Source organism: Oncorhynchus mykiss, chromosome 12, assembly GCF_013265735.2.
Source record: "Oncorhynchus mykiss isolate Arlee chromosome 12, USDA_OmykA_1.1, whole genome shotgun sequence".
Taxonomy (NCBI): Eukaryota; Metazoa; Chordata; class Actinopteri; order Salmoniformes; family Salmonidae; genus Oncorhynchus; species Oncorhynchus mykiss.
Window position 1 is genome coordinate 1,644,778 of NC_048576.1, and position 19,120 is coordinate 1,663,897.

The 19,120-nt window shown below is 37.7% G+C and overlaps 1 protein-coding gene across 1 annotated transcript in view; it reads right to left on the minus strand.

The window, feature by feature from the left end:
- LOC110536895 (one cut domain family member 2-like) overlaps window positions 1-19,120 on the minus strand; it is a 43,782-nt gene that overhangs the window by 1,247 nt on the left and 23,415 nt on the right. The gene's annotated exons all lie outside the window — the stretch shown is intronic.

Below are 19,120 nucleotides of genomic sequence, written 5' to 3' on the forward strand. Positions count from 1 at the left end.
AACTTCAACAGGTCGGCCTATGTGTAGCCAATAGATTAAAACTTCAACAGGTCGGCCTATGTGTAGCCAATAGATTAAAACTTCAACAGGTCGGCTTACATGTAACCAATAGATTACATCTTCAACAGGTCGGCCTATGTGTAGCCAATAGTTTTATAACATCAACAGGTCGGCCTATGTGTAGCCAATAGATTAAAACTTCAACAGGTCGGCTTACATGTAACCAATAGATTACATCTTCAACAGGTCGGCCTATGTGTAGCCAATAGTTTTATAACATCAACAGGTCGGCCTATGTGTAGCCAATAGATTAATAACTTCAACAGGTCGGCCTATGTGTAGACAACAGCTGATAAGATGCAAAGGAAAAACAAAATATTGAGGTACACGGACACAGAAAAACACTCTTCTACAGCACAGAACCAAACACTACCCATTCAGAAGTCTTCAGTCAGTGGGCTAGAACCAAACATTACCCATTCAGAAGTCTTCAGTCAGTGGGCTAGAACCAAACACTACCCATACAGTAGTGTCACGCCCTGATCTGTCTGTCTTTGTGATTGTCTCCACCCACCTCCAGGTGTCACCTGTTTCCTCATTAGTCCCTGGGTAGTTATTCCTGGGTTCCCTGCTTGTCTGTTGCCAGTTCGTCTTGTTTGTCAAGTCCTGTTTTCCTGCTTTTTGCTTTTCTCTGTTTGTGCTAGTCCTCCCAGTTTTGACCCTTGCCTGCCTTGACTCTGAACCCGCCTGCCTGACCATACGGCCTGCTCTGACCTTGAGCCTGCCTGCCACTAATGGACTCTGACCGTATGAACTTTTGCCTGTCCAACGACCATTCTCTTGCCTACCCCTTGGATTATAATAAATATCAGAGACTCGACCCATCTGCCTCCCGTGTCTGCATCTAGGGTCTCGCCTTATACTATGAGTATGAGTACTTGTGCCCTCATACAGTAGTATTCAGTCACTGGGTTAGAACCAAACACTACCCATACAGTAGTCTTCAGTAATTGGGCTAGAACCAAATATTACCCATATAGTAGTATTCAGTCAGTGGGTTAGAACCAAATATTACCCATATAGTAGTATTCAGTCAGTGGGCTAGAACCAAACACTACCCATTCAGAAGTTTTCAGTCAGTGGGCTAGACCAAACACTACCCATTCAGAAGTCTTCAGTCAGTGGGCTAGAACCAAACACTACCCTTAAAGCAGTCTTCAGTCAGTGGGTTAGAACCAAATATTACCCATATAGTAGTATTCAGTCAGTGGGTTAGAACCAAATATTACCCATATAGTAGTATTCAGTCAGTGGGTTAGAACCAAATATTACCCATATAGTAGTATTCAGTCAGTGGTAGTATAGGTAGTGGGTAGTGTTTGGTTCTAACCCACTGACTGAATACTACTATATGGGTAATATTTGGTTCTAACCCACTGACTGAATACTACTATATGGGTAATATTTGGTTCTAACCCACTGACTGAAGACTGCAGTAATTGGGTTAGAACCAAATATTACCCATATAGTAGTATTCAGTCAGTGGGTTAGAACCAAACACTACCCATATAGTAGTATTCAGTAATTGGGTTAGAACCAAATATTACCCATATAGTAGTATTCAGTCAGTGGGTTAGAACCAAATATTACCCATATAGTAGTCTTCAGTCAGTGGGCTAGAACCAAACACTACCCATATAGTAGTATTCAGTCAGTGGGCTAGAACCAAATATTACCCATATAGTAGTCCTCGGTCAGTGGGCTAGAACCAATACCTAACCATATAGTAGTCTTCAGTGGGTTGGCTAGAACCAAACACTGTCAATATAGTAGTTTTCAGTCAGTGGGCTAGAAATTAAGGGTAAAAATCAGCTCCTCTTTGTTGTATGTCATCAAATGTCAACATTCCATTCCAAGATGGCTGCCATGCCTCCCAGACACAAACACATTGCTTTCTAGCAAACTCGCCATGCACCTCAGAATCCACACAGACAGACATGCTGATGCACAAACATACTAGCGAACAAGCCAATGGACAGACACAAGACAAAACACGCATAGCATTACTCATCATGTACCATTAACTAGATATCTGAAATCCCAACCCTGTATGGAAAAAAATCCTTCTGATATCATATTTGCTCTTTTTCATTGGCCTGCTGACATGAACTATTTTATCCATTTACAATAGCCCTTCAATCCATCCTTGATGTTTCACATTATTATTCTGTATATAACCATTATTCTGTATATAACCATTATTCTGTATAACCATTGTTCTGTATATAACCATTATTCTGTATATAACCATTATTCTGTATATAACCATTATTCTGTATATAACCATTATTCTGTATATAACCATTATGTTTATAACAATTATTATATAACCATTATTCTGTATAACCATTATTCTGTATATAACCATTATTCTGCATATAACCATTATGTTTATAACAATTATTATATAACCATTATTCTGTCTTTCACCATTATTCTGTATAACCCTTATTCTGTATATAAGCATTATTCTGTATATAACCATTATTCTGTATATAACCATTATTCTGTTTTTAACTATTATTATATAACCAGTATTCTGTCTTTCACCATTATTCTGTATAACCCTTATTCTGTATATAAGCATTATTCTGTATATAACCATTATTCTGTATATAACCATTATTCTGTATAACCATTATTATATAACCATTATTCTGTTTTTAACTATTATTATATAACCATTATTCTGTATATAACCATTATTCTGTTTTTAACTATTATTATATAACCATTATTCTGTATATAACCATTATTCTGTATAACCATTATTATATAACCATTATTCTGTTTTTAACTATTATTATATAACCATTATTCTGTATATAACCATTATTCTGTTTTTAACTATTATTATATAACCATTATTCTGTGTTTAACTATTATTATATAACCATTATTCTGTGTTTAACTATTATTATATACCCGTTATTCTGTTTTTAACTATTATTATATAACCATTATTCTGTGTTTAACTATTATTATATACCCGTTATTCTGTATAACCATTATTATATAACCATTATTCTGTATTTAACTATTATTATATAACCATTATTCTGTATTTAACTATTATTATATAACCATTATTCTGTATAACCATTATTATATAACCAGTATTCTGTATTTAACTATTATTATATAACCATTATTCTGTATTTAACTATTATTATATAACCATTATTCTGTATTTAACTATTATTATATAACCATTATTCTGTATTTAACTATTATTCTGTATATAACCATTATTCTGTATATAACCATTATTCTGTATATAACCATTATTCTGTATATAACTATTATTCTGTATATAACCATTATTCTGTATATAACCATTATTCTGTATATAACCATTATTCTGTATATAACCATTATTCTGTATATAACCATTATTCTGTATATAACCATTATTCTGTATATAACTATTATTCTGTATATAACCATTATTCTGTATATAACCATTATTCTGTATATAACCATTATTCTGTATATAACCATTATTCTGTATATAACCATTATTCTGTATATAACCATTATTCTGTATATAACCATTATTCTGTATATAACTATTATTCTGTATATAACCATTATTCTGTATATAACCATTATTCTGTATATAACCATTATTCTGTATATAACCATTATTCTGTATATAACCATTATTCTGTATATAACTATTATTCTGTATATAACCATTATTCTGTATATAACCATTATTCTGTATATAACCATTATTCTGTATATAACCACTATTCTGTATATAACCATTATTCTGTATATAACCATTATTCTGTATATAACCATTATTCTGTATATAACCATTATTCTGTATATAACCATTATTCTGTATATAACTATTATTCTGTATATAACCATTATTCTGTATATAACCATTATTCTGTATATAACCATTATTCTGTATATAACCACTATTCTGTATATAACCATTATTCTGTATATAACCATTATTCTGTATATAACTATTATTCTGTATATAACCATTATTCTGTATATAACCATTATTCTGTATATAACCATTATTCTGTATATAACCATTATTCTGTATATAACCATTATTCTGTATATAACCATTATTCTGTATATAACCATTATTCTGTATATAACCATTATTCTGTATATAACCACTATTCTGTATATAACCATTATTCTGTATATAACCATTATTCTGTATATAACTATTATTCTGTATATAACCATTATTCTGTATATAACCATTATTCTGTATATAACCATTATTCTGTATATAACTATTATTCTGTATATAACCATTATTCTGTATATAACTATTATTCTGTATATAACCATTATTCTGTATATAACCATTATTCTGTATATAACCATTATTCTGTATATAACCATTATTCTGTATATAAAACGTATCATAATCTGGGGGGTTCGAGCCCTGAATGCTGACTGGCTGACAGCCGTAGTATATCAGACCGTATACCACGGGTATGACAACATTTATTTTTACTTCTCTAATTATGTTGGTAACCAGTTTATAATAACAATAAGGCACCTCTGGGTTTGTGGTATATTTATATTCATTTGTATATATTATGGATCCCCATTAGTTCCTGCCAAGGCAGCAACTACTCTTCCTGGGGTTTATTATGGATCCCCATTAGCCAAGGCAGCAGCTACTCTTCCTGGGGTTTATTAACAATCCCCATTAGTTCCTGCCAAGGCAGCAACTACTCTTCCTGGGGTTTATTATGGATCCCCATTAGTTCCTGCCAAGGCAGCAACTACTCTTCCTGGGGTTTATTATGGATCCCCATTAGTTCCTGCCAAGGCTGCAGCTACTCTTCCTGGGGTTTATTATGGATCCCCATTAGTTCCTGCCAAGGCAGCAGCTACTCTTCCTGGGGTTTATTATGGATCCCCATTAGTTCCTGCCAAAGCAGCAGCTACTCTTCCTGGGGTTTATTATGGATCCCCTTTAGTAATCTGACAAGGCAGCAGCTACTCTTCCTGGGGTCCAGCAAATCTAAGGCACTTTATACAATTTTAAAAACATTACATGTGTGTATGTTATTTTGTGTGTGTGTGTGTGTGTGTTTGTATATGCATGCATGTGTCTGTGCCAGTGTCAAGTCCCGCTGTTCCATAAGGTGTTTTTTTAATCAGATTTTACTGTTCATCAGTTACCTGATGTGGAATAGAGTCATGGAATGTAGTCATGGCTCTGTGTAGTACTGTGGAATAGAGTTCCATGTAGTCATGGCTCTATGTAGTACTGTGGAATAGAGTTCCATGTAGTCATGGCTCTATATAGTACTGTGGAATAGAGTTCCATGTAGTCATGGCTCTATGTACTACTGTGGAATAGAGTTCCATGTAGTCATGGCTCTATGTAGTACTGTGGAATAGAGTTCCATGTAGTCATGGCTCTATGTAGTACTGTGTAGTACTATGTAGTACTGAGTTCCATGTAGTCATGGCTCTATGTTGTACTGTGGAATGTAGTCATGGCTCTATTTTTATTTAACCTTTATTTAACTAGCAAGTCAGAACAAATTCTTATTTTCAATGACGGCCTAGGAACAGTGGGTTTAGGGGCAGAACGACAGATTTGTCCTTGTCAGCTCTGGGATTTGAACTTGCAACCTTCCGGTTACCTTCCGGTTACTAGTCCAACGCTCTAACCACTAGGCTACTCTGCTGCCCCAAATACCTCTATGTAATACTGTGGAATAGAGTTCCATGTAGTCATGGCTCTATGTAGTACTGTGGAATAGAGTTCCATGTGGTCATGGCTCTATGTAGTACTGTGGAATATAGTTCCATGTAGTCATGGCTCTATGTAGTACTGTGGAATAGAGTTCCATGTAGTCATGGCTCTATGTAGTACTGTGGAATAGAGTTCCATGTAGTCATGGCTCTATGTAGTACTGTGGAATAGAGTTCCATGTAGTCATGGCTCTATGTAGTACTGTGGAATAGAGTTCCATGTAGTCATGGCTCTATGTAGTACTGTGGAATAGAGTTCCATGTAGTCATGGCTCTATGTAGTACTGTGGAATAGAGTTCCATGTAGTCATGGCTCTATGTAGTACTGTGGAATAGAGTTCCATGTAGTCATGGCTCTATGTAGTACTGTGGAATAGAGTTCCATGTAGTCATGGCTCTATGTAGTACTGTGGAATAGAGTTCCATGTGGTCATGGCTCTATGTAGTGCTGTGGAATAGAGTTCCATGTAGTCATGGCTCTATGTAGTACTGTGGAATAGAGTTCCATGTAGTCATGGCTCTATGTAGTACTGTGGAATAGAGTTCCATGTAGTCATGGCTCTATGTAGTACTGTGGAATAGAGTTCCATGTAGTCATGGCTCTATGTAGTACTGTGGAATAGAGTTCCATGTGGTCATGGCTCTATGTAGTGCTGTGGAATAGAGTTCCATGTAGTCATGGCTCTATGTAGTGCTGTGGAATAGAGTTCCATGTAGTCATGGCTCTATGTAGTACTGTGGAATAGAGTTCCATGTAGTCATGGCTCTATGTAGTACTGTGGAATAGAGTTCCATGTAGTCATGTCTCTATGTAGTACTGTGGAATAGAGTTCCATGTGGTCATGTCTCTATGTAGTACTGTGGAATAGAGTTCCATGTAGGCATGGCTCTATGTAGTACTGTGGAATAGAGTTCCATGTAGTCATGGCTCTATGTAGTACTGTGGAATAGAGTTCCATGTAGTCATGGCTCTATTTTTATTTAACCTTTATTTTACTAGGCAAGTCAGTTAAGAACAAATTCTTATTTTCAATGACGGCCTAGGAACAGTGGGTTAACTGCCTGTTCAGGGGCAGAACGACAGATTTGTCCTTGTCCTTGTACCTTGTCAGCTCGGGGATTTGAACTTTCCGGTTTAGGGATTTAACCTTCCGGTTACTAGTCCAACGCTCTAACCACTAGGCTACCCTGCCGCCCCAAATACCTCTATGTAGTACTGTGGAATAGAGTTCCATGTAGTCATGGCTCTATGTAGTACTGTGGAATAGAGTTCCATGTAGTCATGGCTCTATGTACTACTGTGCGCCTCCCATAGTTTGTTCTGAACTTGGTGACTGTGAAGAGACCTTTTGTGGCATGTCTTGTGGGGTATGCATGGGTGTCTGAGCTGTGTGCTAATAGTTTAGACAGACAGCTCGGGGGATTCAACATGTCAATCAATACCTCTCATAAATACAAGTAGTGATGAAGTCAATCTCTCCTCCACTTTGAGCCAGGAGACGTTGATATGCATATTATTAATGATAGCTGTCTGTGTACATCCGAGGGCCAGCCGTGCTGCCCTGTTCTGAACCAGCCGTGCTGCCCTGTTCTGGGCCAATTGCAATTTTCCCAAGTCCTATTCTGTGACACCTGACCACATGACTGAACAGTAGTCAAGGTGCGACAAAACTAGGGCCTGTAGGACCTGCCTTGTTGACAGTGTTGTAGAAACTAGGGCCTGTAGGACCTGCTTTGTTGACAGTGTTGTTAAGAAGGTAGAAACTAGGGCCTGTAGGACCTGCCTTGTTGATAGTGTTGTTAAGAAGGTATAAACTAGGGCCTGTAGGACCTGCCTTGTTGATAGTGTTGTTAAGAAGGTAGAAACTAGGGCCTGTAGGACCTGCCTTGTTGATAGTGTTGTTAAGAAGGTAGAAACTAGGGCCTGTAGGACCTGCCTTGTTGATAGTGTTGTTAAGAAGGTAGAAACTAGGGCCTGTAGGACCTGCTTTGTTGACAGTGTTGTTAAGAAGGTAGAAACTAGGGCCTGTAGGACCTGCCTTGTTGACAGTGTTGTTAAGAAGGTATAAACTAGGGCCTGTAGGACCTGCCTTGTTGACAGTGTTGTTAAGAAGGTAGAAACTAGGGCCTGTAGGACCTGCCTTGTTGACAGTGTTGTTAAGAAGGTAGAAACTAGGGCCTGTAGGACCTGCTTTGTTGACAGTGTTGTTAAGAAGGTAGAAACTAGGGCCTGTAGGACCTGCCATGTTGATAATGTTGTTAAGAAGGTAGAGCATATCTTTATTATAGACAGACTTCTCCCCATCTTAGCTACTACTGCATCAATATGTTATGACCATGACAGTTTACAACCCAGGGTTACTCCAAGCAGTTTAGTCTCCTCAACTTGTTCAATTTCCACATGATTTATGACAAGATTTAGTTGAGGTTTAGTGAGTGTTTTGTTCCAAAACACAATGCTTTTAGTTTTATAAATATTTAGGACTAACTTATTCCTTGCCACCTCATTCTGAAACTAACTGCAGCTCTTTGTTGAGTGTTGCAGTCATTACAGTCACTGTAGTAGCTGACGTGTATAGTGTTGAGTCATCCACATACATAGACACACTGGCTTTACTCAAAGTCAGTGGCATGTCGTTGGGGAAAAATTGAAAAAAAAGCATGGCTTATATATCAAGGCTAAAGGCTGCATCCAGGCACTCCGCAATGCGTCGTGCCTAAGAACAGCCCTTAGCCGTAGTATATCGCCCATACACCACACCCCCTCATGCCTTATTGCTTAATTATATAACTATTATTGTATAACCATTATTCTGGTTATATAGTGCCTTGCGAAAGTATTCGGCCCCCTTGAACTTTGCGACCTTTTGCCACATTTCAGGCTTCAAACATAAAGATATAAAACTGTATTTTTTTGTGAAGAATCAACAACAAATGGGACACAATCATGAAGTGGAACGACATTTATTGGATATTTCAAACTTTTTTAACAAATCAAAAACGGAAAAATTGGGCGTGCTGCCCCTGAACAAGGCAGTTAACCCGCCGTCATTGAAAATAAGAATTTGTTCTTAACTGACTTGCCTAGTTAAATAAATAAAAATAAATATAACCAGTGTCAAATCAAAATGTATTGGTCACACGGTTAGCAGATGTAAATACAAGTGTAGCGAAATGCTTGTGCTTCTAGTTCCGACAGTGCAGTAATATCTAACAAGTGATCAGCAATTCCACAACAACTCCCTAATACACACACATCTAAGTAAAAGGATGAAATAAGAATAAGTACATATAAATATATGAATGAGCGAGTGGCATAGGCAAGATGGTATAGAATACAGTATATACATATGAGACAAGTAATGCAAGATACGTACACATTATTAAAGTGACTAGTTATCCATTTATTAAAGTGGGCAATGATTTCAAGTCTGTATGTAGGCAGCAGCTTCTCGGTGTTAGTGATGACTGTTTAACAGTCTGATGGCCTTGAGATAGAAGCTGTTTTTCAGTCTCTCGGTCCCAACTTTGATGCACCTGTACTGACCTCGCCTTCTGGATGGTAGCGGGATGAACAAGCAGTGGCTCGGGTGGTTGATGTCCTTGATGATCTTTTTGGTCTTCCCTGTGACATTGGGTGCTGTATGTGTCCTGGAGGTCAGGTAGTTTGCCCCCGGTGATGTGTTGTGCAGACTGCACCACCCTTTGGAGAGCCTTGCGATTGTGGGCGGTGCATTTGCCGTACCAGACGGTGATACAGACTGACAGGATGTTCTCAATTGTGCATCTGTAAAAGTTTGTGAGGGTTTTAGGTGACAAGCCAAATTGTTGTGCCTTCTTCACCACACTTCTTCACCACACTGTCTGTGGGGGGTGGAACCATTTCAGTTTGTCGGTGATGTGTACGCAGAGGACCTTAAACCTTTCCACCTTCTCCACTGCTGACCCATCGATGTGGATAGAGGGCTGCTCCCTCTTCTGTTTCCTGAAGTCAACCATCATCTCCTTTGTTTTGTTAACATTGAGTGAGATGTTGATTTCCTGACACCACACTCCGAGTGCCCTCACCTCCTCCCTGTAGGCTGTCTCGTTGTTGTTGGTAATCAAGCCTACCACTGTTGTGTCGTCCGCAAACTTGATGATTAAGTTGGAGGCGTGCGTGGCCACGCAGTCATGGGTGAAAAGGGAGTACAGGAGGGGGCTGAGCACGCACCCTTGTAGGGCCCTAGTGTTGAGGATCAGCAAAGTGGAGAATGTTGTTTCCTACCTTCACCACCTGGGGCCTCAAGGGCCTCAAGCTCAAGCTTAATGTGGGGCCTCAAGCTTAATGGTGAGCTTGGAGGGTACTATGGTGTTGAATGCTGAACTGTAGTCGATGAACAACATTCTTACATAGGTATTCCTCTTCCCAGATGGGATAGGGCAGTGTGCAGTGAGATGGTGATTGCATCGTCTGTGGACCTATTGGAGCGGAATGCAAATGGAAGTGTGTCTAGGGTGGCAGGTAAGGTGGAGGTGATATGGTCCTTGACTAGTCTCTCAAAGCACTTCATGATGACAGAAGTGAGTGCTACGGGGCGATAGTAATTTAGTTCAGTTACCTTTGCCTTCTTGGGTACAGGAACAATGGTGGCCATCTTGAAGCATGTGGGGACAGCAGACTGGGATAGGGAGAGATTGAATATGTCCGAAAAACACACCAGCCAGCTGGTCTGCGCATGCTCTGGGGACGTGGCTAGGGGTGCCGTCTGGGCCGGGAGACTTGCAAGGGTTAACACGTTTAAATGTCTTACGTCAGCCATTGAGAAGGAGGGGGAGGCACAGTCCTTGGTAGCGGGCCACGTCGATGGCACTGTATTATCCTCAAAGTGGGCAAAGAAGGTGTTCAGTTTGTCTGGAAACAAGACGTAGGTGTCCATGACGTGGCTGGTTTTCTTTATGTGGTCCGTAATTGCCTGTAGACCCTGTCACATATGTCTCGTGTCTGAGCCGTTGAATTGCAACTCCACTTTGTCCCTATACCAACATTTTGCTTGTTTGATTGCCTTGCAGAGGGAATAACTACACTGTTTATATTCGGCCATATTCCTAGTCATCTGTCCATGGTTAAATGCAGTGGTTTGCGCTTTCGGTTTTACGTGAATTCCGCCATCCAATCACGGTTTTAAACGGGGGGACAACATCTCCAATGCACTTCCTTATAAACTCACTCATCAGCGTAAGTTATTCTCTGAGGCTTCCCGGAACATTTCCCAGTCCCCGTGATCAAAACAATCTTGAAGCGTGGATTCCGATTGGTCAGATCAGTGTTGAATAGTTCTAGTCATGGGTACATCCTGTTTGAGTTTCTGCCTATAAGACGGTAGGAGCAAAATGGAGTTGTGGTCGGATTTGCCGAAGGGAGTAAGGGGGAGGGTCTTTATTGCATCGTGGAAGTTAGAGTAGCAGTGAACCGGTGTATTTCCCGCACAAGTGCTACAATCAGTATGCTGATAGAATTTCGGTCAGGGTTTGTGAAACGATGTACAGTACTATACCAACCCATTGGTGGTGTTATTGTATTGTCAGGCACCACATACAAACGACTGTAATCCAAAGGGGTTTTTATCTAAACCTTTTTTTTTTCACCTGAGAATGATCTCAATGAATTTGTTCAACAAATTTGCTTTGTTAAAATCCCCAGCTACAATAAATGCAGCCTCAGGATATATGGTTTCTAGTTTGCATAGAGTCCAGTGAAGTTCCTTGAGGGCCGTCGTGATATTGGCTTGAGGAGGGATATACACGGCTGTGATAATAATCAACGATAATTCTCTTGGCAGATAATATGGTCGGCATTTGATTGTAAGGAATTCTAGGTCAGGTGAACAAAAGGACTTGAGTTCCTGTATGTTGTTACGATTACACCATGAGTCATTAATTATGAAGCATACATCTCCGCCCTTCTTCTTCCCAGAGACATGTTTATTTCTGTTGGCGCAACACATAAATAATCGCAGTCGCTGTACCGACTCCGACAACATATTCTGTATAGAACTATTATTATATAATCATTATTCTGTATATAACTGTTATTATATAATCATTATTATATAACTATTATTCTGTATTCAACCATTATTCTGTATTCAACCATTATTCTGTATGTAACCACTATTTAGTATATAACCACTATTCTGTATATAACCACTATTCTGTATATAACCACTATTCTGTATATAACCCTTATTATATAATCATTATTCTGTAAATAACCATTATTATAAAATAATTATTTTTTAGCAATTATTATGTATACAACCCTTAATGTATATCTTGTATTTTGTATATAAAGATTATTCTGTATATAACCATTATCTTATAATAATGATGCATTTAACCATTGTTATGTAACAATTATTCTGTATGCAACCATTATTATATAACCATTATTCTGTATATAACCATTATTATATAACCATTATTCTGTATATAACCATTATTATATAACCATTATTCTGTATATAACCATTATTATATAACCATTATTCTGTATACAACCTTATTCTTCATATTCCCATTATTACATAATCATTACTATGTATTTAAACATTATTATATAACCTTTATTCTGTATATAACCATAATTGTATAAACATTATGTGTATAACCGTTATGTATAACCATTCTTCTGTATATACCCATCATTATATAACCATTATTATGTATAACCATTCTTCTGTATATGATTATTAACATTATTATATAGCCATTAATATTGTATATATCCATTATTCTATATATAGCCTGTATAGAGCCATTATTCTGTATGTAACCATTATGTATATAACATTATTATATAGCCATTATTCTGTATGTAACCATTATTCTGTATGTAACCATTATTCTGTACATAAACATTATTCTGTATATAAGAAATATTCTTCATAACCATTATTCTATATTTCACTATTATTATATATATAATCATTATTATATAACTATTATTATATATGTAACCATTATTCTGTATATCACCATTATTATATAACCAATACTCTGTATATCACCATTATTATATAACCATTATTCTGTATAGAACCATTATTATATAAGCATTATTCTGTATAGAACCATTATTCTGTATAGAACCATTATGGTGCATACAACCATTATTCAGTATCTAAACATTATTCAGTAAGCATTGTTCTGTATTTAACCATTATTATAAACTGGGTGGTTCCAGCGCTGAATGCTGGTTGGCTGACAGCCTTGCTATTTGAGACCGTATACCACGGGTATGACAAAACATTTAGTTTTACTGCTCTAATTACATTGGTAACCAGTTTATAATAGCAATAAGGTACCTCGAGGGGTTGTGGTATGTGGCCAATATACAACGGCTAAGGGCTGTATCCAGGCACTCCGTGTTGCATCGTGCCTAAGAACAGCCCTTAGCCATGGTATATTTCTCATATACCACACCCCCTCATGCCTTATTGTTTAATTATATAAACATTATTCTGTATATAGCCATTATGTTTATAACCATTCTGTATATAACCATTATTATATACCATTATTCTGTATATAACCAATATTCTGCATATAACCATTATTATATACCATTATTCTGAATATAACCATTATTCTGTATATAACCATTATTCTGTATAACCATTATTATATAACCATTATTATATAACCATTATTCTGTATATCACCATTATTATATAACCATTATTCTGTATATAACTATTATTATATACCCGTTATTCTATATATAACCATTATTCTGTATATCCATTATTATATAACCATTATTATATAACCATTATTCTGTATATAACCATTATTCTGTATATAACCATTATTCTGTATATAACCATTATTATATAACCATTATTATGTATATAACCATTATTATATACCATTATTCTGTATATAACTATTATTATATACCCGTTATTCTGTATATAACCATTACTCTGTGTATAATATCATCTCCCAGTGGAGACAGAAATAGATTGAGACCCTTGACGTGTCTGGAGTTGTATGCCTGACATTCATCTCCAGGCCTGGGTTTAAGGTTTGATCTCCCTGAATTAGGTATGCACAACTGAGACCCAGATAGATCGATAAAAACTCAATTGAGTACAAAACTATTATGTAAGGGGAACTATCCAAGGAAGAGGGTTGAGGGTTGTAAAATAAACACGGGTCTATCCCAACATCTCCCCCTAATCCTCCTCTTCCCCCTATCCTCTTCTACCACTATCTCCCTAGTCCTCCTCAACCCATATCCCCCTAATCCTCCTCTACCCCTAATCCTCCTCTACCCCTATCCTCCTAATCCTCCTATCCCCCTAATCCTCCTCTACCCCTATCCCCCTAATCCTCCTCTCCCCCTATCCTCCTATACCACTATCCCCCTAATCTTCCTCTACCCCTAATCCTCCTCTACCCCTATCCTCCTAATCCTCCTATCCCCCTATCCTCCTATACCACTATCCCCCTAATCCTCCTCTACCCCTAATCCTCCTCTACCACTATCTCCCTAGTCCTCCTCAACCCATATCCCCCTAATCCTCCTCTACCCCTAATCCTCCTCTACCCCTATCCTCCTAATCCTCCTATCCCCCTAATCCTCCTCTACCCCTATCCCCCTAATCCTCCTCTCCCCCTATCCTCCTATACCACTATCCCCCTAATCCTCCTCTACCCCTAATCCTCCTCTACCCCTATCCTCCTATACCCCTATCCCCCTAATCCTCCACTCCCCCTATCCCCTATACCACTATCCCCCTAATCCTCCTCTCCCCCTATCCTCCTCTACCACTATCTCCCTAGTCCTCCTCAACCCATATCCCCCTAATCCTCCTAATTTTTCTACCATAAACCGCCTCCAACCACATTTTAAAGAATTTGGCAGTATGTCCAACCGGCAGAGCCCAAGACCTCCACATCCGGCTTCTTCACCTGCTGGATTGTCTGAGACCAGCCACCTGGGCAGCTGATGAAACGGAGGAGTATTTCTGTCTGTAATAAAGCTCTTTTGTGGGGAAAAACAAATTCTGATTGGCTGGGCATGGCTCCCCTGTGTGTGGGCCTGGCTCCCCAGTGTGTGGGCCTGGCTCCCAAGTGGGTGGGCCTATGCCTTGCCAGGCCCTACACATGGCTGTGCCCCTGCCCGGTCATGTGAAATCCATACATTAGTGCCCAATTAATTTATTTAAATTGGCTAATTTCGTTATATGAAGTGTAACTCAATAAAATCGTTGAAATTGTTGCGTTTATATTTTTGTTCAGTATAGTTAAATCAAACATATAGGCCTAGCTTTATCTAGTTTTGGGCATTGATATACCACTCACACAGTGAGTATACCACTACACACAACTAACTGATGTAGGCTGAATATCCAGCTAGTAAACAGAAGGCTACTTACTATATGAAGCATGTCCAAGATGTAAAAATAAAGACACAAGGTTTACTTAATAGGCCTAATTAGAAAGAATGTCATTTTACACCGTTCATAGCAGAAACCAATTCGTATGTTTATAGTAGTATGTTTATAGCCCGGAGGGCTCTGTCCGGTTTCTCTCTCACACCCATCATCACTCTTGCGGTGAAATGTGAAACTAAAAACAATTCCACCAGAAGGTGGCGGTATTCACTGACTATTCTCTCAGACAGACACCACTGAGATGCTTGTAATTGTAACGGGGGAGTTTCTTCTTGCTAACTTGGACTAATCCTAGCGCATCATTACAGTTTTTCTCAGTCGCGTTGGTGGTGCATTTCTTAGATCAAATGTGCAATTCTTGATACTACTTGTACAAATTCCATATCATCTAGTCACTTGTGCACATCATTAAAGCAATTTCTTATTCCTTTGAACAAATTGCAATTGATAATGTACAAGTGTCAGCTTTTTTTTCCCCCACTGGTTGTCCAGTCTCTTTCAATCAATAACCCACATACAGTAATATGTAAATAGTACTGTTGAAATTGATATATGCCATAGAAGTGCAGCCTTGTGCATTTTCAATACAGTAACTGTAAACTAGGACTAATCCTAGCGCATCATTAAAACAGACAAAACCACCTGGGTATGATGATGAATTATGTCACAATTATTACGGAGATGTTTCACAATAACACAACTTAGGGTAGGCTAGCCCATCTCCGCTATAAGGTCAAATAAATGTAAACCTACTAATATAGAAACTGAGATCTAACAGCTGTATTCGAGCTCCATTTTGTTTAGGGTAGGCTAGCCCATCTCCGCTATAAGGTCAAATAAATGTAAACCTACTAATATAGAAACTGAGATCTAACAGCTGTATTCGAGCTCCATTTTGTTTAGGGTAGGCTAGCCCATCTCCGCTATAAGGTCAAATAAATGTAAACCTACTAATATAGAAACTGAGATCTAACAGCTGTATTCGAGCTCCATTTTGTTTAGGGTAGGCTAGCCCATCTCCGCTATAAGGTCAAATAAATGTAAACCTACTAATATAGAAACTGAGATCTAACAGCTGTATTCGAGCTCCATTTTGTTTAGGGTAGGCTAGCCCATCTCCGCTATAAGGTCAAATAAATGTAAACTTACTAAAATATATATATATATATATTTTTTAAACAGAACATTTCCAGACTACATTATTAATTGCACATCCGGGTATATAGAAACTGAGATCTAACAGCTGTATTCGAGCTCCATTTTGTTTAGGGTAGGCTAGCCCATCTCCGCTATAAGGTCAAATAAATGTAAACCTACTAATATAGAAACTGAGATCTAACAGCTGTATTCGAGCTCCATTTTGTTTAGGGTAGGCTAGCCCATCTCCGCTATAAGGTCAAATAAATGTAAACTTACTAAAATATATATATATATATATTTTTTAAACAGAACATTTCCAGACTACATTATTAATTGCACATCCGGGTATATAGAAACTGAGATCTAACAGCTGTATTCGAGCTCCATTTTGTTTAGGGTAGGCTAGCCCATCTCCGCTATAAGGTCAAATAAATGTAAACCTACTAATATAGAAACTGAGATCTAACAGCTGTATTCGAGCTCCATTTTGTTTAGGGTAGGCTAGCCCATCTCCGCTATAAGGTCAAATAAATGTAAACTTACTAAAATATATATATATATATATTTTTTTAAACAGAACATTTCCAGACTACATTATTAATTGCACATCCGGGTATATAGAAACTGAGATCTAACAGCTGTATTCGAGCTCCATTTTGTTTAGGGTAGGCTAGCCCATCTCCGCTATAAGGTCAAATAAATGTAAACCTACTAATATAGAAACTGAGATCTAACAGCTGTATTCGAGCTCCATTTTGTTTAGGGTAGGCTAGCCCATCTCAGCTATAAGGTCAAATAAATGTAAACCTACTAATATAGAAACTGAGATCTAACAGCTGTATTCGAGCTCCATTTTGTTTAGGGTAGGCTAGCCCATCTCAGCTATAAGGTCAAATAAATGTAAACCTACTAATATAGAAACTGAGATCTAACAGCTGTATTCGAGCTCCATTTTGTTTAGGGTAGGCTAGCCCATCTCAGCTATAAGGTCAAATAAATGTAAACCTACTAATATAGAAACTGAGATCTAACAGCTGTATTCGAGCTCCATTTTGTTTAGGGTAGGCTAGCCCATCTCCGCTATAAGGTCAAATAAATGTAAACTTACTAAAATATATATATATATATATTTTTTAAACAGAACATTTCCAGACTACATTATTAATTGCACATCCGGGTATATAGAAACTGAGATCTAACAGCTGTATTCGAGCTCCATTTTGTTTAGGGTAGGCTAGCCCATCTCAGCTATAAGGTCAAATAAATGTAAACCTACTAATATAGAAACTGAGATCTAACAGCTGTATTCGAGCTCCATTTTGTTTAGGGTAGGCTAGCCCATCTCAGCTATAAGGTCAAATAAATGTAAACCTACTAATATAGAAACTGAGATCTAACAGCTGTATTCGAGCTCCATTTTGTTTAGGGTAGGCTAGCCCATCTCCGCTATAAGGTCAAATAAATGTAAACCTACTAATATAGAAACTGAGATCTAACAGCTGTATTCGAGCTCCATTTTGTTTAGGGTAGGCTAGCCCATCTCAGCTATAAGGTCAAATAAATGTAAACCTACTAATATAGAAACTGAGATCTAACAGCTGTATTCGAGCTCCATTTTGTTTAGGGTAGGCTAGCCCATCTCCGCTATAAGGTCAAATAAATGTAAACCTACTAATATAGAAACTGAGATCTAACAGCTGTATTCGAGCTCCATTTTGTTTAGGGTAGGCTAGCCCATCTCAGCTATAAGGTCAAATAAATGTAAACCTACTAATATAGAAACTGAGATCTAACAGCTGTATTCGAGCTCCATTTTGTTTAGGGTAGGCTAGCCCATCTCCGCTATAAGGTCAAATAAATGTAAACCTACTAATATAGAAACTGAGATCTAACAGCTGTATTCGAGCTCCATTTTGTTTAGGGTAGGCTAGCCCATCTCCGCTATAAGGTCAAATAAATGTAAACCTACTAATATAGAAACTGAGATCTAACAGCTGTATTCGAGCTCCATTTTGTTTAGGGTAGGCTAGCCCATCTCCGCTATAAGGTCAAATAAATGTAAACTTACTAAAATATATATATATATATATTTTTTAAACAGAACATTTCCAGACTACATTATTAATTGCACATCCGGGTATATAGAAACTGAGATCTAACAGCTGTATTCGAGCTCCATTTTGTTTAGGGTAGGCTAGCCCATCTCCGCTATAAGGTCAAATAAATGTAAACCTACTAATATAGAAACTGAGATCTAACAGCTGTATTCGAGCTCCATTTTGTTTAGGGTAGGCTAGCCCATCTCCGCTATAAGGTCAAATAAATGTAAACCTACTAATATAGAAACTGAGATCTAACAGCTGTATTCGAGCTCCATTTTGTTTAGGGTAGGCTAGCCCATCTCCGCTATAAGGTCAAATAAATGTAAACTTACTAAAATATATATATATATATATTTTTTTAAACAGAACATTTCCAGACTACATTATTAATTGCACATCCGGGTATATAGAAACTGAGATCTAACAGCTGTATTCGAGCTCCATTTTGTTTAGGGTAGGCTAGCCCATCTCCGCTATAAGGTCAAATAAATGTAAACCTACTAATATAGAAACTGAGATCTAACAGCTGTATTCGAGCTCCATTTTGTTTAGGGTAGGCTAGCCCATCTCCGCTATAAGGTCAAATAAATGTAAACCTACTAATATAGAAACTGAGAT